Source organism: Phocoena phocoena, chromosome 17 (assembly GCF_963924675.1).
Source record: "Phocoena phocoena chromosome 17, mPhoPho1.1, whole genome shotgun sequence".
NCBI lineage: Eukaryota > Metazoa > Chordata > Mammalia > Artiodactyla > Phocoenidae > Phocoena > Phocoena phocoena.
The window spans coordinates 15,463,795-15,489,518 of record NC_089235.1 but is presented as its reverse complement, the minus strand read 5'-3'; the positions used below and the strand labels follow the sequence as shown (position 1 = coordinate 15,489,518).

Genomic DNA, 25,724 nt, shown 5'->3' with positions numbered 1-25,724 from the left:
ATATTCACACAAACATAGTTTACCTCTGGATGCTTTCTGCAGCATTCTCCCTGTGCTATGCATCATGTGGATGACTCTCTCTAGAAAGCATTTTTTCAATACTTTGGACAGATCATTATTAACTAAAGGGGCCCACATTCAAAGCAGTGGTTCTTCAGGACTTTTCTGTGGAAGTTATAATCATCTCCTGAACTGAGTTTTTGGCTGCCATCGTATTATGCCCCAGCAGGGCAGTGTGTCATCAGAATCAGATTCGGACTCAGTTTAGGTCTGAGACCTACTGATTTTTCCTACAATCTTGGTTCCTGTCTGGAGAGCTTTTAAGACCGCCAGCTGTGTGGCCTGTTTGAAAGCATGAAGCTTGTGGCAGGAATGTGGCTTTACCCTATTAGTGTTGCAAAATCACTTCTTGTGTAGAGAATCTTGCTTTTCTCCTGCCTCCTATAGTCTGGTTTTAGATTATTTTTCTTGTGGTTTTGGTTTGTGAGTGTGAACTCATGGCTTTCATTTCCTTTATTCCTTTCCCCACCTTCACATAGACAGTGAGGAAGGGAATAATTATGAGATATTTTTATATTTGTTTACACTGTCAAGCTGTATAGGCAACGTCCCCTTTGTCTTATAGAAAATAAACTCAGGATAGTGAAAATATTTGAAATCATTAGTTTTAACTTGCCTTCTTAACAGTTCTTTCACTGTTTTGGTTTAAATATGGTTATAATTGAGAAGGTGTGGACATTAAAGAATTTACCCACAAATGGCACCATCCTTACATAACCACTTTTAGAGTTTTAGTGTATTTTCTTTTACGTCTCTAAGAGGTTATTCTATTTGTTTTGTATTTTAAGTGCTTTTACTGGGAATGAAATTCATAGATTGGAATTTTACCTCATTTTCTCAACCCTTTCTTTTCCTTAGAGGTGTTGAATGCCCAAAGAAATAGCCAAAATAAAAGAGGAAAAAATCCCAGATGGATGGACTTTTGTATTATCAACAAGCTAGATGATCCATCCTTTATAACCAGTATTAAATATCTTACCCGATTTCTAAAGGATACATAATCAAGAGGTGATCGGTGAGGCGCAGTGCATTGTCTTTATTAGCTCTCCACAGCTTCTTCACCTACCAGTATTTTATTGCCCTTGTTGGCAATTTAGGGCATTGAAATGAATGGAAAGGCTCTAGTGGCTAGGAATGAGTAGCGTCAGTCCACAGGGTTTATCGTTTCTGTGCTGCCTCCAGATAAAAGGAAAGATGACTTGAAGGTCAAGTGTCCTCTGGAGAACACTGATTACAGGCCAGAGCTGCAATTTCTGTCATCTGCCCAGGGAGAGCGTATCCATGGGAGATGGCTACGTTCCCAAAGTTAGAAGGCTGCCCAGAAGGACAGTGGTCTTCTTCCCACCTTATAACAGTACAGTTATTCTAAAAAAAGAAGCTTAACAAGTGATGAAAAATAGTTTCAGAGTGCTTAAATGTCAATCTTTTCCACTAGACTTACTTTTTAAAAATTATATTTTACATTTAGGAAATAAATGCCGCTGGGTTCCATATTTGAAGAGCATTTCAAGACCCTCACTTCCCAGTGTTTTACTTGAGATGAACATGTTTCCGGGTTTTGGTTCCAGTTTAGCAGTCTGCAGAGTGCAGGTTTCTTCAGTTGTTTCTCTCATAGAGGCTTTTTATGCCATGGAGTTTGGGTACTTTCATCTTTTTAATGTGACTTTCCAGAAAAATGCTGTTTGTTATTATTTCTTAAGTGGTTTTAGATGTGTAGTACTCCTTAATCGAGTACTTGAAGTCTCAACTCACTTGTGCAAAGGTGACTTTTATTCACTCTGTAGCAGAAAATAGGATAACTGTAGGTTGGTGAACATACCATACTTTGATGCCTTTTGGTGAGTCTTTTTGTGATATTCTGTGCTTAAAACATGACTTGTTCATGTATTTATGGACAAGCAAGTAGCTTTTGAAATTTACTCTGTATCTGAGAGCTGTTTATGGCCTGGTTAACAGAATGACCTTCTAAATTCTAAAATAGATATAAGAGAGAGGGGGTGGGGAAACTTGTGTAAATATTTAAGGATTAGAAAGAACTGAAATATCTAAAATCTTCTAGGCAACACTGCAGACTGCTTCTATTTCTTAAAAAAAAATTATTTTGATCTACCTTTAAAAGCAAATACATGACTTATTCTGCTATAATTTCTTTCATTTTTAAACCAAAATTTGATTTGTGTGTTATATAAGCATTAAGTTTCATATATGTGAGGGGAAGGGTGAGGTTTGAGACTAGAACCTACAATCTCTTATTTTTTCAAAATAGCTCTTTTCAGCGTCCCATGTTACCATTACCAGTGACAAGTCATGCCTCTTTGCTTGGAGTGGTAAGTTATACCACTTTTAAAATACCGTTACTAAAAACTTAGCTCAAGTTTCTAAGCTGCCTTACATTTTCAAAAGCATTTGAAAGTATTTTTGGACGTGCTAAACATTATTAGTTGGAAGTACAAAGGAAGTGTGTTTGGTTAATTTGTATTAGGGAACTCAGAGTTGTCTGGAGGAAGGGTTAGAAATGTCTAATTCCTTTGGGACTTAAATAAACTCACCTAGTGTCATAAAATCATGAGCACAAGATAAATTCAGATTAGCTAATTAGCCTTTGCCTCAGAGTTTACTATTTTATAAATAGGGCAAAACCCACACTTAGAGTTACTTTCATACTGCTGTTAGGTGAACTGGGCATCAGTGATAAGGTGATTAGTCTTACCTTTACTATAAACGTTTGCTCCCCATTTTGGACACAAATCCCTGTAAGGGTTTAAGATTGGCTCCACTGTTATTTCTCTAATGAACATTTTCCCCCGATTACCTGTCTTTGCTAATACACTTGCATCTCAATTGAGAGCTTCCCTCAGATTCTTTAAGCATCAGTTCTGGGTATTTGATTTAGTGGGATAACTGGAGGAAACCTGTTAATATGAGGTCATTTGTGTCACCGAGAGTATATTTTAAGATTATGAGAAGATTTTTTGCCATAGTTCTCTATTCTGAGTTGCTATCGATTCTAAATACAATATCAGATTAGCAACTTTTCAGGAAAAAATAAAAAGAAGCACTGTCACATTGAAAGTAACAAGTTGTAAGATACTTCATTTTTTCAGAAAATATGAAAATATGTATGGGAAATATGTATGTTTCCTTACTGGGGAAGTAAAGACAAACTATAGTAATTTTGTGTTTTATTTAGCAAATGATTGTATTTTTTAAATGTACGGAAGGATTTTCCAAGAGGGGTTCATTGGAACAAAAGTGCATTAGCATCTCCATTGTTATTTTTTAAAAAGTCTGAAATGTGTGTCGATCAACAACTTTGTGAAACGCCACATTAAACTTAAAAAGCTTATGTATGTTAAGTTCACAAATATTCCAACACTTGTTTTACTATGGGCCCCTTTTTGTCAAGGAATATACATCAGTTTAGGAAACTTTGACATATGGTGATATTTTTATTATGTGTTCAAGCTACTGGGTTTTTCAATTCCAGGAATCTTGAAAATAATTCTGAAACATAAAGGCCTAAAATTGTGTTATATTGAGGATATTTAAGACACATGACATTGCGATTTAAAGAAGCAATCTAGCCATTTAAAAGTAGCACCGTATTTTCTTCCTTTTTTACTAGTATGTAATTTATTTTGCAGTTCTCATGGATTTAAAAGCAGCTTTTCTGGAAATATGAGCACTGAGCCAGAAGTCAGTAGATCTGATTTCTAGTCCTTTTTTGGCTGAGACTTTAATCAAATCACATAACCTCACCTAGACTCCCTTTTGACATTTGCTTAATGCACGTAATATTTACAGACTCAGGCTACCTCCGGGAATTGTTGTAAAGATAAAGTAAGGGAAAAGGAATCTATCTGTAGATTATCTGTAAGATTAGGGAAATAATTGTGCTTTAATTAAGGAAGTGGAAGTTGGGAGTGTCTTAAAACCCTATTTGTTAAGAGATATGGGGATATATGTATAACTGATTCACTTTGTTATAAAGCAAAAACTAACACACCATTGTAAAGCAATTATACTCCAATAAAGATGTTAAAAAAGATGCTATTTGTTTAGAGGAACGGCTCTTTATTTGAGGTTGGTAGACTTTGTTAGAGTTGAAGTAGACTTTGGAGACAATTGTGCCCCTCTCTCTTCTTGTCATTGAGGAAACTGAGGGCTCGGGATGGTAAATGATTGGCCTTTAATCTCATTGGGGGACCCAGGAAGACGACCAGGTCTCCTTACGCACCCACACGGCAATCCTGGCCTTCAGACCAGTCTAGGAGAGGGAACAGTGACCTGTTAAATCAGATATTCCTGCTGTGTATCTTCCTCCCAGATATTGTTTTACTTTTTATAATGGAATGTTAGTATTATTTTTAAGTTCCTAATTATGTTCTTGTTCAGTACTCTGTTTTGAATTTTATAGTATATTGGATAAAATATTAATGAATTACTTTTTAGCCGTGAGAATTTTTATTCTTCTGTGTCATGTTTTAAAAAAGAAATTCTGACACATTACCATGTCATGTGCTAAAACCGAAATTATGAGAGAAAGATAAACACAAGGCAGTTTATAAGTTAGGTTACTGTTTTACTATTACTTACCTTTACTATTTTGACGTTTAGAGCATGTAGAATTTGTTAACATACCCACTACCATACCTCCTCTAATGTTAGGAAGAAAAAAATGGGAAGATATGTTTCTCCGTGACCGCTCTTGAAAACGTTATCCTTTTTTCTTTGCCTCAAGTGCTTACTAAGACAGAAAGTAGCATTGCTTATTTTTATTGGCCACACTTAAAAAATAAGTGAGAAATAAATGTCTTATCAGTCAGCACACATTTGCGGAGTACTTTGTACAGAGGCATTGTGCTCGGTGCTGATGATTTTTAAGACATGCTATGTATGGTCTTTTGCCCAAGAGGCCACGCACACACTTATTTACCATTTTATTCGTTTACAATGTGAGATCAAACATTTTCCTGTATTTAAAAATACCTGAGAGAAGAATTCTCTCTATTTGTGTTCTTTTCGGCTTCATGTGAAATTTGAATAGAGAAATACTGCAAATAGAAAAAGAGTGAATAATTTTAGAACCCTGAGAATAATATTATGAAAGGTTAAATTGTCTATGCTTTAATAAAAGAAGCAGTTAAAATTACTTTAGTCACTGGAATAGTAAGTGTTTCTGTTTAAACTCTAGCCACACACCTAGACAGAAATAAATCTTGTTAAAACAGCAGCTCACTTCGAACCTTACTTGCTTTGCTCATTCTGGGTTCCCCAAACTTTGACTGCAGTAAAGTAGCAAAGTTGTATTCGGCCTGTTTGTAATAATATCTTTAAAAGGTTCTTTAACCTGATACTTTATGAAGAAAAAGTAAAAAGGATTAGTTACGCATGCTTTGAATTTATAGTCTAAAATGAGAATCTAAACATTTGATTATACTACAGTTAACTGAAGCATGTTTTGTTACTACAAACTACAAATGCCCTTTTGTGGGATTTTGATTCAATCTTCACTTCCTTCTCACAGAAGAACTCAAACCCGGGGTCACTTTATGAGATTGGTCTGCATTTTGATTTGATCTGAATTGTTGACTATGTTACCTTTGTGAAAAACATTGAAAAGTATGCAAGAAGACACTGAGATACATAATACTTTATAAGTTCCTTGAAGTCAGGTCTTTTTTTTTTTTTTCTCCTTTTAAACCATCTCCAGAGCCTGCGTATTTCCCTGTTTATAGGTCTTGGTAGTATACATATTTGCTGGATAAATGAATGAATGGATTTATGTTTATCTTTATGCATCATAATCCTCTTTTGTGGCGGATGCCATTCTAGTTTCCAGCTAGTCTGCCTGAGACATTTCATTTTTGTTTTAAAGTCTTTATTAGTATTTATAAAAAGGGATTAGCTTTTATTCTGGTTATCTGTTGCTTAAAATAACGACTTATTATTATCATCTCATCATCGTGTGGATTAGGAATTTGGACAGGGCATAGCCCGGATGGCTTGTCTCTGCTCCATGGTGTCTGGAGTCTTAGCTGGGATGACGAAAAACTGTTAGGGGTTAGAGAACAGCGGGCAGCTGGCTGGGCATCTCATTCTCTTTTTTGGACGACTTCTCCACATGGCGAGGTTTGGCTTCCTTACAGTACGGTGGCTTCGAGGTAGTCAGGCATGTTTAGCAGCTCAGGACTGTGAGATAGGGGGTTCCAGTGTTCCAGGCTGGAGCTCCAAGGCTCTGCAGTCCCAGAATATCACTTCTTCTGCCGCAGTCTGTTGGTCCAGCCAATCACTAAGGCAACTCTAGTTTCAAGGGAAAGGCAGTTAAACTTCATTTCTCAATGAGAGGAGTATCAAAGAGTTTATTGCTATCATTAGTCTTCCATAGTTCTGTTCTTGATGTACTGTTTGTCATCATTATTATTAACCTTATTAGGCTGTGGTTTATTCTGGGATGTTCAGCAAAATGTCTACTTCTAAGTACTTGGGGGCCTGACGATAGCTCCTCTCTTCCTGTCTCCATGCTGTAGTTGTGACTTGACCGCCTGAGTACCCTTAGTCCCAGACCAGAGAGACAGACAGACAGATGGACAGACAGACAGGCAGGCAGACAGAGAAAAAAGTGTTAACGTTTCTTTGGGTAGAAACAAGAACTTCTTGAATGGGAGTTCATGCTCAAAATGAGTTTTCCCCATGGTGCCAGAGGGGAATTCCTATATCTGTGTGTGTGTGTGTGTGTGTGTGTGTGTTTAAAATTTCATAATAGGTAGGCCAGTGTGGTACCTAGAGATTTTGGTTTCATATACTATTAAAAATTTTTCCCCAAATCTAGGGAATTCACATAGGATTGCCAAATTTTGAATTTTGTCAAGTCATTACATGAAAAAAAAAAAAAAACTACTACTACCACCTTTTAAGAAAATAAAAGGAAAATTTAATGCCACAAAATAATAAGCTCATAATCTAATAAAGGAGAATCCTCAAATTTAATAAAACTTAGTTTTATGGAAAACAATTTTAATAGAAAATTAAAGCACTAAATTTTTTTTTTTCCACTTAGGTTTAAACCTGGAAAAGCTTTGTTTTTAAGCTACACGCAGAAACACAATTTGGGAACCACTGGTAGAGCCTTATTCTGATTTGTCAATTTTTAAAAAACAAAAGCTGTACACAAATGATTTTTTAAATCACATTTTATGGCCATATTTATTATGTAAGTAATGGGGAAAATTAACTGGTGTAATGGCCCTTATGAAAAGCACCCGTTTCAGTATATGTTACTTAGATTCCTTTTCAATGCAGAAAGATTTTAGTTTCATTAGGACCTATAACACAATATCAGATTTACTAACTAAATATAAATAAAACTACCAAATCAGTAAGATTTAAATTATCAGTACCATGCAGTGTTGTCTGGCTGTGACAAGCCTGCTGTTTACAACCTGCTGAGGTCAGGTACCTTTGAGTTCAGCATATACTATTGGCTGTGTGACAGTATTTCACATCCCCCCCACCTTATTTTTCTTTCCTTGAACTTATAGAAAACTTTGTCCCTCAACACTTGATATCAAAAACATTAAAATAATACTAGTCTCTAATCCAATTGTAAGCACAAATCCAAGTACTGAAATTAAGTGGCAGTAAGCTATCAGCTGTATAATGGTCATCCATATGAATTAGCAGACCCCTATGTTGAATAATTTAGATTGTCATCGGAAAGAAAATACGACATGAGAAAACTTCATGGACATTTATATGCATTCGTAGTCTTTGGAGCTCCTAGTTTGAGGAAAAATTCAGCTACAATAGCTGTTTTCCTAGCTGTCTCCCACCTTAGCTTTTAGAATCATTGTATTTTCTTTTTTAAATGTGATTCCTCGTGTCAGATAAAGTCCTCAATTTGTCATAGCCTTTAAGTTTTTTCCTTCACTCACTTTTATGCTACAACATCATAGTATTTCTTCCACTTTCTTTGCTTATATAAGCACAACAAGCCAATAATTGAATAATCTTGTTAGTGAAACATTTCAGGGCAATTCATTGGGTGAATTCCCTGGGTGAATTGATGCTTGGGGCTGTTTTTGTAGTAGCTGGCTGTTAGAAAGCACCTTCTTGATATCAGATCTGTTCTTCTAGGGAGAATGAGGAAGTGGGTGAACCAAGAAATGCAGAGGAGTGGAACCTGGCTGAAGGAACCAGGATGGAAACAGCGGGGGCGGCAGGGGTGTGGTGTGTGCAGGAGAATGGCGGTCTTGAGCTCAGAGAGACCTAGATGCCACTAGCAGGTCTTCCTCTTGCTTTAAACTGAGGAACTCACTTAACTTCCCTGATTTCACCTTCCTCCTCTGCAGAGTGGAATTGATAGATGCCTGTTTATGGAAAATATTAAAAATAATGCTTGTAAAATTTGTATCAGAGTCGCTGACACCTGATATTTAACACAAGGTGGCCCTCCTTGCTGTTCTGTGTTTAGCACGTTAGACCTCTCCTCTCCAGATCTTGCAAGTTTTATGTGTATTTTGTATTGCTAGATATTTTATCTGAAAATTCTAGATTCACAACTAATTAACAGGCTTCTCACATACCTTTTTGGGTACATAATGTCCTTCTTTGGTGGGAAGGCGGACACATTTTTTTTTTTTTTTTTTTTTTTGCAGTGCGCGGGCCTCTCACTGCTGTGGCCTCTCCCGCTGCGGAGCACAGGCTCCGGACGCGCAGGCTCAGCGGCCATGGCTCACGGGCCCAGCCGCTCCGCGGCATGTGGGATCTTCCCGGACCGGGGCACGAACCCGTGTCCCCTGCATCGGCAGGCGGACTCTCAACCACTGCGCCACCAGGGAAGCCCCGGACACATATTTGATGATGATTTCCATAGCACACAGTTCAGACATGGTGGCAAGGCCAGCATTTTTAGGATAATATTTGTTTCTGGGTTCATAGAAATTCCATTAGTCAAAGGGAGTACTGCCATTGTCAGGAGAGGCACTAATCTCTTTGAGCCTCAGTTTTCCATCTGTAAAGCTGAGTAATTACAATAGATTATTTCCAGGCTTCTTCCAGACCTAAATTTTGAGGCAGAATTGTGCTATTGCCACAGGATTCAGTTTTCTCCATTTGTTCTTCAATGTTTTTGTCAAAACCCAGACACATAGCAAAATGAAAAATTGCATTTTAAGTTTTTTAACAAAATGGGAAACTCTTTATCAGCCCACACAATGAATCAAATTTCTGATGAAGTATCTTTTTTGATAATATTTCTTCTGAGTGACTGTTGGAACCATGGATTGACTCTGAAGTCATACAGACAGAGAGACAAATACTAACGGTACTCCAAGGATAAGCTGTCCATTTTGCTCTAAGTTGCAGTGCTTTTCTCCTAGTAGTCTAGTGCTCATTTTTGGATACCATATTCTTTCCAGAACTCTGTAAAATATCGCTACACTTAATTATATCACATAAAATTGGAATTTTACTCAAAGGAAAGGGGAAAAACATATCTGTGATATAAAATTATAGCTGTAAACACATTATACACACATAAGCTGTTTTCAGTTTGAAAAAAAAAATACCATTGTTTTGGCGCTTGCTACTTTTTTTTGTCTTTAGTGGATTACAGCTGCCTAGTCAGAGTGATAGGAACATAGGACCTGGAGTCAGGTGCCACTGGTTTGATGTCCAGCTCTGTCACACATTCTTTGATTTTAGACAAATTGTCTTACCTCTTCTTGTCTATAAAATGGGTATTATATAACACCTTCCTTTTAAAGAAGACATTCTCCTACCCTCCTTCATACTGAGTGTGGTTTTTTTGTTTTGTTTTAAAGAATATTCCCTTCATTATGTTGAAATGATGATTATCTTAATGTGGTCCTACAGTGTTGAAAGCCATGGCCTCCCTGGACGTGGTGGGAATTGACAGTGACAGTCGGTTTGGGGAGAGGCTGGTTCTCAGGGAACAAACTCAGAAGACGGGCTTTGGTAGACAGAAGGTTTTCGCTGGTCCCTGTGACGTGGTTTTTGAGGGTACTGCTGGGTATTGGGGGTTAAACTATAGACAGATCATATAGTTTTAATGTTACTTCTGATTCACTTCTTTTTGTTACCCTGCAGTCCTGAGGTAATATACCACCTTGTCTGTGTTGCACTTGGGGATATGAGGGGAAGCTTCTCGGCTCATTTTGTAGCAGTCAGAGTAGTCCTTGCATCATCAATTAGGGAGAAAATCCAAGGAGAAGGTGAGTTTCTGAGAGGAGTTCACAGTCTTATTCCCTCCCCCAGAGTAGATTTTTTTTCTCTGTCGTTAATATTTGCAGGGTATATATTTTATTTTATTAAGGAAGGTAGACGTTTCCTCTCAAGCTGGTTTATTGTAAAAAATAAATTGATAATCAGTGGGCATCTTCTGCTATTCTGGTGTATACAGTAGGCTTCAGGACCTGTTCTTGTTTCACTGAGAATGATAGGGAACATTCAAGGCAAAATGATCTACGCTATTGGGAGGAAAACAGTTAAAATTCTACTCATAGTTTTTGGGAGCCTTTTATTTCGGGGGGACTGGTTGGTTGTCTGGTTGGCATGTTCTAATCTTGGTGGGAGTCATCCCTGAGCCTTTTATTTTTAAGGAAGATTAATTTCTGCCCAATACATTATTGTGTCTTTTCTCCCCTCTAATTCTATTCAAGGTTATTATTGTGTGAATTTTGGGGCTGAGCGCCCTAATTAAAGACCCAGGGCTTCTGCAGGAGAGTTGTTTAAAAGTCACTAGTCCAGCCTCAGGTTATCTTCTTACTCAGAGGTGGAGGAAACCTTACCCCTTGCCCTCAAGATGCTCACAGCCTAGAGGGGAAGAGAAATTTTAGCATAAGGTAATCATGATAGTGATCATTTGCACACACTGTTTCCAAATCCTTATTTCCTATTCACTTGTCAACACTCTAACTTTCTCCAGTCTGCTTTACGTCTTTATCATTCTGATGAAACTCTCCTTAGGAAGGTCATGGGCAATTTCTGCTTGCGAACCCGAGTGGAAACTGTGCAGTTCTCATTACTGAGTATTGAACAGTGTTGTCCACTCTCTCCTTCTGGGAACTCCCTCTCTCAGATTCTGTGCTGCTCTCCCTCCTGTCTCTTAGGTAATTTCTTCTCATTCTCCTCCGCTAATTCCTTTCCTACATAATTTTTCAAAGGAGGAGTTCCTTAGGGTGTCTGAATTCCAGATTCCCAGCTCTTCGTCCTTTAAACCATATCTATGGATTTAAATGCTGTCTTCAGGTTAGTGACTTCAAATTTAGTATCTTTAGTCCTCTCCCAAATTGGAGTCATGTATATTCAACTACATGTGAGGTGAATTTTTCTTCTAGGTCTTTCTCTGTGCAAGAATATTACTCTTTGGAGAGTCACTGTTTGATGCTGCATTACTGTATTGGCTCTGATCATAGTCGGTGAGAGACAGAATTGAAAGGAATGGTTGTATGGGATGTGTGAAATTGATGTTGTCGTTATATCATACATATCGACTGTGTATGTCGACCTACCTGTAGCTTAGTTTTTAAATAGAGGATATATCCTTTTCTATATATCTATTTTAATTATGGCTTATGAATTTTTTATATTTAGTATGGATGAAAAGTTATGAAGTCATAAATTAAATATCTACGCTTAAAATTGAGGTATAGTTGATTAACAGTGTTAAGTTTCATGTGTATAACAGTGATTCACAATATTTAAAGATTACACTCCACTTAGAGTTATTCTAAAATATTGGCTATATTCCCTGTGCTGTACAGTATATCCTTATTTATTTTATATGTAAGTAATTCATACTTCTGAATCCCTTACCCCCCCCTTGTTGTTTTTCATAGAAAGGCATTTTATTTTTTTAAAGTATTATTTTTTATTTTATTTATTTATTTTTAAATTTTTGGCTGCGTTGGGTCTTCATTGCTGCGCGCTGGCTTTCTCTGGTTGCAGCGAGCGGGGGCTACTCTTGGTTGTGGTGGCGTGGGCTTCTCATTGCGGTGGCTTCTCTTGTTGCGGAGCATGGGCTCTAGGTGAGCAGGCTTCAGTAGTTGCAGCACACAGGCTCAGTAGTTGTGGCTCACAGTTTTAGTTGCTCTGCAGCATGTGGGATCTTCCCGGACCAGGGATCGAACCTGTGTCCCTTGCATGGGCAGGCAGATTCTTAACCACTGCGCCACCAGGGAAGTCCCAGGCATTTTATTTTAAATGTAGCAGTGTAGCATGTCAATCACAAACTCCCAATCTATCCCTCCTCTCCCTCCTTCCTCCTGGTAACCATAAGTTTGTTCTCTAAGTTTGTGAGTCTGTTTCTGTTTTGTAAATAAGTTCATTTGTATCATTTTTTTAAAGATTCTGCATATAAGCAATGTCATGTTTGTCTTTGTCTGATTTACTTCACTTTGTATAATAATCTCCAGGTCCATCCATGTTGCTGCAAATGGCATTATTTCGTTCTTTTTTATGGCTGAGTAGTATTCCGTTGTATATATGTACCACACCTTCTTTATCCATTCATCTGTCGATGGGCATTTAGGTTGCTCCCATGTCTTGGCTATTGTAAACAGTGCGGCAATGAACATTGGGGTGCATGTATCCTTTTAAACCATGTTTTTCTCTGGATATATGCCCGAGTCCCTTACCCCTATCTTGCCCCTTCTCCCCTTCACTCCTCCCCCTTGGTAACCACCAGTTTGTTCTCTATATCTGTGAGTGTCTTTTTTGTTATATGTTTTATTGTTTTAGATTCCTTGTATAAAGAATTTCATTGGTTAGGAGTCATTGTCTGAACTCTTTAAACAAAGAAAACATAAGCTTGTGTGAAGTATATATAGAAGTTAATCAGTTAACTTATAAATTCTTCTTCTGTAGATTAGATGTTATTTTTAGCACCATTAACTTAATAATAAGGAAAGAAATTTTACCTTGCATGTGTGGTACACATTCTTTACATTAAAACTTTTTAGGACATTTTATATTATATAAAATATATGTTATATATATGTCAAATACCATGTCCTGTTCAGTAATCTGAAGTAGTTCTCATAGTTAAGTTTTGAAGGCATAGCTCTCCTCTTGATGTTATATGATTTGAAACATGCTGAGTTAAGGGTATGTTTTATGTTCAGTTGTTTGGGAGTTTTTGTGCTTTTAAGCAAAAAGTGCAAAAATAAATTATTGTATTAATCATACATTTTGGGTTTACGCTTGTGGTGGGTATATGTTCAGATATGCTTGGCTGGGACTGTTGAAAAATCTCAAGTAATTTGATCAGTACTTCTAGCTTTTTTCTTCCTTTCCGCATGTGTCCTCTTCATTTCTATCAACCTGTCTGACTGGCTTGATGACTGGGGTGATGCTGGCTAAATAACAAAGAAGACCAATAATAGGACCTCTGTTGGAACATGGTGTATGGTGGCCGTATGGCTCCCCTTTGGCTAGTCATCTCTTTCCAATAGCACATGCCATGTACTCTGTTGTCCATCAAAAATCAAGTTAGTTGTTACGGTTGGCAAATATATTTTCATTTGCATACCAACACTGTTGTTGATGACTTCCTTTAACTGGAGTGACAACTTTGAGAAAATAGTGAGGCTACATTTGAGTCAGGAAGAAATAAGGTCATGATTTATTAACAGTGTCAGCCAGGGGTGAGTGATGTGGGGAATATGCTGCTCTTATTGGCACTACACCAAAAACTCAAGGAGGCAGTTTTTAGGCTGATCACATTTTGGGCCATCTTTTTCAAATCAAGTTGGCGACAGTGATAACATTATCAAACCTTCCGTAATAGCCTAGTGGGTAAGAGCATGTGTGAACTCAGCAGGCAGACTCTGTGTTCAAATCCAGGCTTTGCTGCCACATCAGCTCTGTGACCTTGGACAAAGTATTTCACGTCTCAGTTAAGTTTCTAAATCTACAAAATAGTGATGATAGTGGCAGTACCTGCCTCATAGGGTTGTTAGGAAAATTAAATTAGGTAACACGTTTCAAGCCCTCTGCCCAGAGCTCTCGTGAAATAAGCATTCATTGAATGATAGTTATTATTGTTATTCGTGGTTGTGTTAAACCAAAACAGCAAGATATGGTCCCTCCTCATCCTACTAGTCAGAAAGTGCTCTCTTAGCTAGTATTACAGACGTCACTTCATTTTCTTCCCGGCTTACTTTCCTTCCTCTGGCTCTGTTCATAACTATTCATTAAAAATAATAATAAAATAAAACATTGAGCACATCTCTTCCTAACTCTCTCCTGCTTTTATTTTATTTGTTTTATTTTTGGCTGTGTTGGGTCTTCGTTGCTGGGTGCAATCTTTCTCTAGTTGCAGCGAGCGGGGGCTGCTCTTCACTGCGGTGCGTGGGCTTCTCGTTGTGGAGCACAGGCTGTAGGCGCGCGGGCTTCAGTAGTTGTGGCACGTGGGCTCAGTAGTTGTGGCTCGCGGGCTCTAGAGTGCAGGCTCTGTAGTTGTGGTGCACAGGCTTAGTTGCTCTGCGGCATGTGGCATCTTTCCGGACCAGGGCTCGAACCCGTGTCCCCTGCATTAGCAGGCAGATTCTCAACCACTGCACCACCAGGGAAGTCCCTCTCCTGCTTTCAAAGGAGTCACAACCCGTAGCTTTAATGCTGCCAGCAATCTTTTTAATGAGTGATGTAGGCTCAATCCCGATTTCTTTCTCTCTCTTTTTTTTTTGCCTCAAAGTAATGATGTGTAACTTGTGCTAGTTGATGCTCTACTTGACAAATGCTCACACCACCATTTGCTACTAGAACTACTTTTAGTCCTTAGACCCCTTTACTCACACAGTTAGCTATCACATAGGAGGAAAGAGCAGGGACACAGAGGTACATTTAAAAAAAGAATTTAAAATTTTTAACCATTAAAATAATTGAGGTATAATTTGTATACCATTTTAAGTGTATTAAAAGAAGAGTTTTAGTAAATTCTTACAGTTTTGTGTGTCTCATGTTTCTTATACATCTTTCTTTAGCATCACCACAATCCAGTTTTAGAATAATTCTATCAACCCCAAATGTGTCCACTTTCAGTCAAGTCCCCACTTGTATTCCCTGACCCAGGATACTATGGATCTGTTTTCTGTCTCTGTAGTTGTGCTTTTTCTGGAAATTTCAAATAAATGGAATCATGCAGTATGTTGTCTTTGTGTCTGGCTTCTTTCTTTAGCAAAATGTTTTTTGAGACCCTTTCATGTTGTAATATACATCAGTAATCCATTCCTTTTTATTGTTGAGTGGTATTTCATTGTATGAATGTACCACATTCTGAAAAATTCATTCTCCAATTGATAAACTTTTGAATCGTTTTCAGTTTTTGGCTATTCTGGATCTAACTGATAGGAACATTCAAGTACAACTCTTTGTATGGTCATCTGTCCCCAAGAGGAATGAAAACACACCTTGGTGTGAAATTGTTGGGTTATATAATGAAAAACTTCCAAACTGGAAAATGGCTGTACCATTGCACTTTCCCACCAGCAAAGGATGAGTTGTGAGGGTTCTAGTTTCTCCATATCCTTGGCAGCACTTTAGATATTTTATTGGATAGGCTATGGTATTTTGTTCTGGTTTTAATTTCCATTTCCTGATGACTAATGGTGTTCAGTACTTTTTTGTGTACATTGGATGTCTTCACATATTTTGGGTCATTTTAAAAAGTTGAATTATCGGGGCTTCCCTGGTGGCTCAGTGGTTGAGAGTCCGCCTACGGATGCAGGGGACACAGGTTCGTGCCCCGGTCTGGAAAGATCCCACATGCCGCAGAGTGGCTGGGCCCGTGAGCCATGGCTGCTGAGCCTGCGCTCCGCAACGGGAGAGGCCACAACAGTGAGAAGCCCGCGTACCGCAAAGAAAAAAAAAAAGTTGAATTATCTGTTTTGTTATTGTAAGAGTCCTTTATATATTCTATATACATCCTTTATTAGATAGTTATTTAGCTCTTTATATTTTCTAAATACATGTATGTTATCAGATAATTATTTTGCCAATATTTTCTTTCAGTCTGTGGCTTGTTTTTTTTTTTTTGCTTTCTATTCTGTTGTTTTTTTTTAAACACGTCTTTATTGGAGTATAATTGCTTTACAGTGTTGTGTTAGCTTGTGTTTTCATTTGTTAAATGATTTCTTTTGAAGAGCAAAAGTTTTAATTTTTTTTTTTTTTTTTTTTTTTTTGCGTTACGCGGGCCTCTCAATGTTGTGGCCTCTTCCGTTGCGGAGCACAGGCTCCGGACGCGCAGGCTCAGCGGCCATGGCTCACGGGCCTAGCCGCTCCGCGGCATGTGGGATCCTCCCGGACCGGGGCACGAACCCGTGTCCCCTGCATCGGCAGGCGGACTCTCAACCACTGTGCCACCAGGGAAGCCCAAAAGTTTTAATTTTAAAGGAATTCAGTTTTGTTTTTTTCTTTTATGGTCTTTAAAAATTTTTTTTTTCCTCTATGCCTTTAGGTGTCATACCTAAAATTTTTTTGCCTAGTCCACAATAATTTTCTCCAAGTGCTTTCTTCCACGAGCTTTGTAGTTTTAGTTCTTACTTTTAGATCTATCATCCTATCTGTTTTGTGTTAATTTATTGAAAAGACTGCCCTTTCCTCATTGAATTACTTTACCACCTTTGTTGAATATGAATTGATATAAATGTGTGGGCCTGTTTTTGGACTCTGTTCTCTTCCGTTGTTTATCCTTATGCCAGTACCCTACTGCTTTGATTATTATAACTTTATTGTAAGATTTGAAGTCGGGTAGTATCTTTCAGCTTTTGGTGTAGTCTTAAAGTGGTCCCCATTCAAAACTTTCCCAGCAGGCTCATTGTTTATACATCGTCTGGGTGGTTATGGGCAGATGACACTATTAAGACATCTCCGGGAAAATCAGTTTTACTTCGGGTAGGGTAGGCCTGACATTACCTGTCACTTTATTGAGTTACCTGTCACAGCTAGCAGCATTTAGCAGGATCACACTTGCCATAATCATAATTATGTGTAATGCCTACCATGTACCAAGTGCTTTATGTAATTATCTCATTTGATACTTCCAAGGTGCTGCAAAGAGGACATCATCCTCATTTTATAGTTGAGTCCACAATAACATTTCCTAGGTCACACACCTAAGCAGCTGCTAGTGATGGAACAATATTAACAGCAGCAGTATTCACACGAGAAAGCCAGGTTTTGAAACCTCACCTGTTCGATGGTCTTAACCCTAGGTTCTCTCAACTGCTCCAGGCGGCCCTCTTCATGGAGAGGAGGTTTATCTTTTTAGTTTATACAGTGGAAATAGTAGTGGTAGTAAGAGAGAAAAGAACGACATGCATGTATCCCTGCCTTTTCTTGCAGTGTTCCTGTCTTTCCTTCTGTCAGTCTGCCGGTGACAGAAGGCCCAGGGCGGTCTTCCCCTCTCCATCCCTTGAAACTCCTAAAGTAGCTTCCTGAAAGCTATCTGGACTCGTAGATGAGAAGGGGGATGCCGATTTATTATAGGTGGTCAGTGCCCGTACTTCTGCTTTAAATAGCTATATTTTTCCTTTAGTGACTTAGAAAACAGTTTATAATTCTGTGTTTATAAGTATTTTGTTAATTCTTCTGGTTTAAAATGTTACACCGAGGTATCGTACTATACTGTGGAAATGATTCACATCTTCTATCTTCATGTCCCTATGTATCTTACTTTAGTTTGGATTCATTAGCACTTTTTCCTCATTATATTAGCACATTCATAAAAACCTTCTGAGTGGTATAGATCAAGCAATAATTGTTAATATCATCATTCACACTCACATCACAAGTTTTAACTCTTGACTGTTGCATAGTGTGATGTCCTCGAGCACATTAGTTGTTGGTATAGAATTAGAATGGGCTTAAGTAGGCCGGCAGTGCTGGAAAGAACTGATGACCCCTGTTACGTAACAGTTTACTGCTCACCACTCACAGGCTGCCACTTGGGGAGAACCCATTTGTTTTATTTACTGCGATAACCTCTTATCTGCATACGGATTTCCTTTTGTTTTTCATGAAACATCTCTGCCTAATACCCTAGCTGCATTTCTTTACCTGTGATGGTCTCCAGATTGATCAGGTCCTGGCAAAAACCAAAATGCATTTTTTTCCCATTTCTTTCCCCTTTATGAAATCAGATGTTGCTAGTGCCCTAGAAAAAATGGCAGTTTGGGGTATTAAATTGACATTAGCTTTTTTCTACTATTAGGTTCTATTTATTATCCTAAAGAGTAAAGGGCGCATCAGAAAGTTAATACTCTTAAGTCTGATAATGAATCAAAGTATGAATTTTTACTGATTGGTGTCACCTGAAGGAAAAAAATGCAGTTGTAAAAACATTCCTTGAAGCTGATTAAATCTGGTAGTACGTAGTAGTTAAAATAAAGACATACTACTACTAGTGGCAGTCAGGCAGTTTTTCTTTGGTCCATAATATACACAAGAGTGGTAAGCATTAATCCACATAAAATATGATAGGCGCATATTGGTTGTGCTCGTATTACTGACTGTGCATCTTGGAAATAAATAAACTTCTTTGGTACAGTGGAAGTGATCCTTGTGTGGATCAGAGAAGGTGCTGCACAGTCCTTCATGGCTAAGTTCTTTGTTCTCAAAGATACACACCCAGATGAATCTTGGTTGCCCTCATTATTGAAAATGTTCATTTCTTCCTTTTCTTATCCACTCTTACTCATGCAAATTGTCATATATAGCATCATTTTTATTTTGGCCGTACCACGTGACTTGCAGGATCCTAGTTCCCTGACCCGTGGTCAAACCCGGGCCCCTGGCAGTGAGAGCAGCAAGCCCTAACTGCTGGACTGCCAGGAATTCCCTGTAGCATCATTTTTACATCATTCTACACAAGATTTTTTTTTTTGAGATAAATTATTCACTTTTAAACGTCTTTGTTTAAGCAATCATGACATAGGTTTTTATTTCAATAATTTCAAGCCTTTCTATTCCATATAGGCAAACTATAAATCACAGCAAATTAAGATCAGTATGTGAACTTAACTAATTAATTAACTTGTTCATTCATTCAGCAAACATTTCCTGTGTACTGTGGGCTGGGCATTGGGCTAGGAGTGCAGTGTGGAAATGGGTAGCTCAGGCGTCCTCTGCTTTTATTCAGCTTTCAGTGCTAGTGATTAGACAGGCAGCTACCAGGAAGTGTAATAAGTGTTATGGCGGGCACTCAAAATTTGTTGGGCAGACACCTCATAATTCACACTGAAATGTAGCCTTATGTGTCTTATATTAGTTTGTACAAATAGAAGTAAGGTAGCAAGTCGTCTTCTCGATTTACCATGCAATTTAATGGAGAGATGTTATTAATGAGTATTATTTGTATATTGGTTGTAAAAAATCACATCCACTCTAATGAGTCTAACAGGATTCTGCATTTTTTATTCATATTTGTTTGTTTCTTTATATTGCAGATTTCTCTTGGATTTGGCTACAACTTTGTAGATCTTCTGCACTGTGTACAGGCACAGGTGAGTTTAAAAGTAAGCTTTTCTGTTGGTATATTTTGATTTTTAAGTAAAATCAAACATTTTAAATTATACTATCTATAGTTTAGCAAAATAATACGTAAGTAAAATGAATATAAATTTTAAAAGTGTTGTGTATTTGTCTACATTTGTTTTATTATGAAAACTCACTATGAATGTGTTGGAAATGGTATTTGGAGGTAAAATGACCATATCTGTTTATCAGTGTTTACTGTGTGTATTTGGGAAGAGTTTACATTTACCCATTGGATGAGGTGAATTATCATTTCATAGCCTAGCAAAATGTTTGCATTTATTTTTATATGTAAATTAAAAATTGCTTGCTATAGATTTTGGCATCAAATTTCAGTCTTATGTGGGTAGATTTAATGAGCAGGCTTTTCTGGTCCAACCAGTCTGAAATAGCTTCTCAATCACTCCTTATCACACAACCCTGATTTATTTTTATCATAATGTTTATGATCATGTGATGTATTCTTATTTTTAGTTTCCCCTACTAGAGTATAAGCTCCATGAACATTGGGGCCATTTTTCTCTTGTTGAAAACAGTATCCATAGCCCTTAGGATAGTGTTTATTGTATGGGAAAGACTGAATAAGCGTTTGTTACCGTAATTATTGGGTAATACATATTAAGAATTTATTTATATTCAGAGTAATTGAACTCTGCATCTGTAAATACAAAATAGAAATAGCTCCTTATACTTATTTCTAAATATGAATTTATATCAGATACTTTGAGTATATCGCTCATAAATGTTCAGAGAAATTACCTGTGTTACATATTTTATGTACTCAAGTATGATTAATCAGGGTAGAATTCAGAGGATAACGCTTCCAATTCTGTATTTATTTTGTCACCACCGTAGTAGGTTCTTAGGATCAAGTGACGGGTAAACCTGAAGGAAGTGTGGGAGCTTCTCACCTCCTTACTCCGTCATGCTACCATTTGGAAATGTTTTGTGTTATCTTTATGGAGAGCAAAGTATCAACATATTTGACATTAGTTGTCCAGTTTTAATCTCTGAAAGCCAAATAAGCTAAAAATTTCCCACTACCTGTCACTTCATACAAAATGTAATTTACTTAGGTTATTTTATTTTTGTAGATTGGGGGGAATTTTGGGTCATTTTTCTGCCCTCTGTATTGATGTTTGAATTCATTATCGAAGGAACCACCCATTTCCTTTTGTCTTTGGCAGTTTTCTTTAAGTGTTCCGGGATGTTAGTCGCTACTGTTGGGTTCATGTCTTTTGTTTTTCGTATGTGTTGTTTTTTGATCTGTTTCACCTTCTTCAGGCATTGGTTTCTCCTTCCGCCATCATGGTTTTTCATTTATAAAAAGAACTAAGTCTGAACTTCAGGCTTTTTTTTTTTTTTTTTAAGTAAAATTTTAGGAATTACACAGCCATTTCTTATTCACATCTAATTTACAAGTGCAATTTGCAGAGACTCCTTCGATAACACTAATGACAGCAGCTACTACTTATTGCTCCTGCTTATATAATAAGCCAGGCATTATATAAGTGCTTTTCATTATCTTCAGAATAACAGATAAGGAAATTGAAGCTGAGAGAGGTTAAGTGACTTTCCCAAGGTCATATCAAGTAAGTGGCAGTTTGCCACTCTGAAGACTTTGATCTTAACCCCTGAGCTCCATTTTCTGCCTAAATAGCCCTGCATACGAGCATATTTGTGGCAATAAATGTAGTATAGGAAAATCATATTCATATTTGAGGACTTAAAAATTAATTTTAAAATCAAATATTATTTTGCTTATATTTCATTAGTAAGTCTTAACTTCTAACCTTTATTTCAAACTGAAACATGATGACTCATTTGAAACTTAATGATGACCTAAGCAATTGAAAGTTCTACCTTGGCACTTTAATTTCATACTCACTTTTTGGGGGCAGGTACATGGCAGACAACCATTTGGATTCCTTTTTTTGTTATAAACGTGGTATGCTATGAATCAGCATTCCTTCTCCCTTGCAATATTAGAAACTTCAGGTTATGAGTGGCATCTGTGGTTTGTTGGACGAATCACTTTTCCTGCAGAGAACAGGTTGTGTGAAATATTGTGACTATAGAATTACTTAGAACCCTTATCTTGGAAGGTGTAATAATTTATGTCTCCGTGGGAAATATTTTAATTATTTAAGAAACGAAGTGACATAGCTTTGAGGTAAAGCAGGGTTGGTTCAAATATAATTTCAGCTTTCCTTGTTTAGTTTATTTTCAAGGCTGAGTAGGAGATGTTATACAGAAATATTTTGAATCTTAAATACACAATATTGTGGACAAAATGTTCTTGAAGGCAGTGTTGTTGAATATAGCTTAAAATTTTGATTTGAAAACATGATTAAGTATGCTTCGTCACACTGTCCTAGGGATTCTGTCTGTGAGTGTAAATGCAAATTCCAGGTTTGAGTACAGGGAAATGAAATTCTGTAGTTTGAATTTAAAAAGACAAAATTTATTTAACAGGCTGAACTGTGCTTCCTAATCTACAGCTATATCAGTGTTTCCATTGCAGTCTCACATTTTAAGCATTTTTAAAGTTGGCCAATAAAATTTTGTCAGAATTGATAGTCAAAACAGGAGCAAGTGTTTGATAAATCTATTTGACAGTATAGCCTTGAAATGTAATTTTCCCTTTGCCATGGAAACCTGAACTCACTATGGATTCATATATATTTTGGATTTATTTATAAGTACATTTTCTCTATGTTAGAGATATCTGGGGTGAGAGGACAGGGTGACATGGGTGAGTGAAGAATTGTACACACGTACTAGGTAGAGCTCAACTCTTCAATACTAACATGTAGAGAGAGTTCTCCAAAGTACAATAAAGCATCGTATACTTCTTGTGATACTAATACATTTTGTTGTTAAATACTAAACATTATATTAAACGTATCAAGACATAAAAGAAATTATGTCCATATTGGATATGGCATGATTGAAAGTACATTTCAAATGAATATTTGTTGGATTTTGAATTCCCTCTTTGTTCATAGATGTGAGAAGATTTGTGATTAGGTGTCTGATTTAACTGAGAGTGTATAAATTCCCATGAAGACGGGCAGCTTGATTTGAGTTACAAATCTGAGATTTTGAGCAGTGTCCCCTGAAAATCAGTATTATTCTAAACAAAATTTAGTAGATTTAACTATATCTCTTTTGCTTTAGGCAGAAATCTGCCAGCATTTAGCTGTGTTGCTATTTTTGTGCTATTTCCTTCAGATGCCAGCATGGTAGGCACTGTGATTTGGAAAATAAATATTTTGACAGTTGACAAAATGCCCTCAGTCATTTAGCTATTCAGACGAGGATCCTAATCCTAGCCCCACTGGATGGAACCCTCTGCTCCTTGTATGTAGAATGGACTGCTGAACTCAGGACAAAATAGGCTTACTGGTGGGTTGAAATGATCTTCCAGTGGGTGTTATTAATACAAAGCCACAGTTGGAAACTGTATGACAGGCCAGTTTTTAAAGCATTTTTACTCTTCCATTTTCCTCTTCTTATGCACACATTCATGTAAACACATTGGCTTAGTTTTCCCCATAAAACTACGTTCATTCAGCACCATTAACTCTCCTTTCTCTCTTCCCTCTTTCCCTTTACCCATCCTCCTTCCTTTTGACTCTCCGTTCTTTCAGAATATTAATTATTTATCTCGTATTAGTCTGTTCTGAGTGCTATGGGAAATATAAAGAATAACTACCAAAGATTGTTAAACTGGAAAAGGAGTATCTGTGCCAATTTAACACCATATTTCCTTGCTCGTTCTTTTTACGTTGAATTTTGGCTTTCTGATTTTTCTCTGAAAGAAAAAACTGAGCCTTGTTTTCTGAATTATATGTCTGTTTCTACTAAAAGCCTTAATCTATCCATGGGAGTAGAGGTCAAGGCAACAGCAAAAGCAACAAAAGCCATCCCTCCTAAGCAAATGTTTTGTTTGCATGGCGTTACCTGCGCTTCCAAAGTGTGCTCCTGGGCAGGTACACACCTCGTGAGATAGGTGTGTTGTGCCAGGTGAGGTTGAGACAGTCCCAGAATCCAGGCAGTCTCCACGTAGAACAGCAGCATTGCGATTTCCACAGGCACAGCCAGGCCAAGTGATGTAAGCGTAGTGCGTTGCTGAAAGATTTACCAGAAGTACGGCAGAACCTGGTTTCTTTGGCTCATCCAAATGCTAGAATTGCAAGATTTAGAATTACAGCAATTTTCAAGCATCATTTTTTTAGATAATTCATAAGGATGTTTCTTGGATCGTAAATTGGGATTCAGTGTAGAGAGATTTCACTGTGAGAGCACTGTGTTTTTTTTAATTGAAAAATTCTAAGTGTGACTCCTATCAGTATCGCTGGTATTCTTTGGAAATAATTATAATTAAGAGTATTGCCAGTCTGTACCTTGTGTAGATCTTTCGAGTTAGCGTGTCTTAGAGGAAGTGGCACTGGAGCCAGAATCTTCTGAGAAACAAGTGGACTCTGGTTTCTCAGTTGTGCTCTTCTGTGCTGTAGTACAGGTGTGTGCGTGCCCAGGAGTGGGGAGAAGGGGCTGCAGATTGTTAATAAAACGTACATTCTCCTGCCTTGTTTTTTATTGTTGTTATTGCTTTTAGATTTCATTTCAAACTTGTATATTCTACTTACCTGGATAGTAGAGTTGTTAGCTTTAGGGAGAAGGTCTGTGATAAGCAGAATTTCATATTTGTGCCACCATAGTAACAAATACATGGCATTTGATTTGGGGTCAGTTATTAGGTGTTTTAGCTATGCCCTTCATTTTCATTTTGGAAGAAAGTGACAGATACATGTTATTTTCTAGACAGGTGTTGAATTTGAGTCAGCTGACCTTGCCAGAATTTCCTTTAAAGAGAAAAGAGTGAATAAAATCAGGCTGCTTTCATTAAACACCTCGTAGTTTATTTTTGAAGCACAGATCATTTATGTCATTCTCCACTGTTCATAACATCTAGATGTAAGAGATAAATTAAACATTTATTTATAAAATCCATATCTATAAAATTAATTACATTTCCTCCTTCCCTCCCTCCCTCCCTTCCTTCCTCCCTCCCTCCCTCCCTCCCTTTTTTTTTTTTTTTCTGTGATTCTTTGCCATTAAGATATAGAGATTTCCACTGAAGACTTCTCTTGCTAGCTTGAGACTCAGAAAAACAAGACATAACCAGAGAATTTAACAGTAAATGTTGCAACTTGTGATTTTAACCTAATTCATGCATTAGGTTGTCTAAGCCTTGTTTTGTTACTTCATGAATGATTCATGGGTGTCTACAATGAGTGGAAATATATTTTTTGTTCTAGTCACAGCTACACTTCTGCCTTCCCATCCAAAAAGATCCAAGGGAGAGGAAGAACTATGTAGCATTTAATAATGGCTAAATAGGAATTTAACCATATACTAGAGATGTATGTATTCCAGTTTTGGAGGATCTCTTAAGTGCATGTCTCCATGCAAGGTTGAGATTGTGGTACCATAGTCTGTAGACTTGTTTGCCTTCACCACTTTTGGAAGTATTCAAAAATATTGAATTAGGGGCTTCCCTGGTGGCGCAGTGGTTGGGAGTCCGCCTGCCGATGCGGGGGACACGGGTTCGTGCCCTGGTCCGGGGGGATCCCACGTGCCGCGGAGCGGCTGGGCCTGTGGGCCATGGCCGCTGAGCCTGCGCGTCCGGAGCCTGTGCCCCGCAGCGGGAGAGGCCACAACGGTGAGAGGCCCGCGTACCGCAAAAAAAAAAAAAAAAAAAAAAAAAAAAATATTGAATTAATTTAGAATTGATTAATTTGAAGACTTTGCTTTCTTTAAACCACAGTTTTGACCTTTCTGGTGCCAGTTACATGAATTTCATAAGCAGAAATCATACATTTAAAATTTTGTGGTCTCCACCTAGAGGACCGGAAGTCTGTTATCTGTCAGTGTCACAGAATTGGAGCCCAGTTTTTACTGTACCTCCTTGAGAAGAGAAAAGGGCTGAAAAAGCAGGAGTGTGATGAGCTGGGGTAAACTTCAGCAGACAGATGAGTGCGAGAGCTTATAAAAGACCTGCCAGTGCCTTATATGAATACTGAGACTTTGAAGTCTTTACCTAA

The 25,724-nt window shown here is 37.6% G+C and overlaps 1 protein-coding gene across 2 annotated transcripts in view; it reads left to right on the top strand.

The window, feature by feature from the left end:
• NCOA2 (nuclear receptor coactivator 2) overlaps window positions 1–25,724 on the top strand; it is a 271,096-nt gene that overhangs the window by 79,090 nt on the left and 166,282 nt on the right. For both annotated transcript variants that reach the window (XM_065895247.1, XM_065895246.1), the window contains exon 2: window positions 19,527–19,583. The gene's annotated coding sequence lies outside the window, so the exon portion shown is untranslated. The remainder of the gene's footprint in view (window positions 1–19,526; window positions 19,584–25,724) is intronic.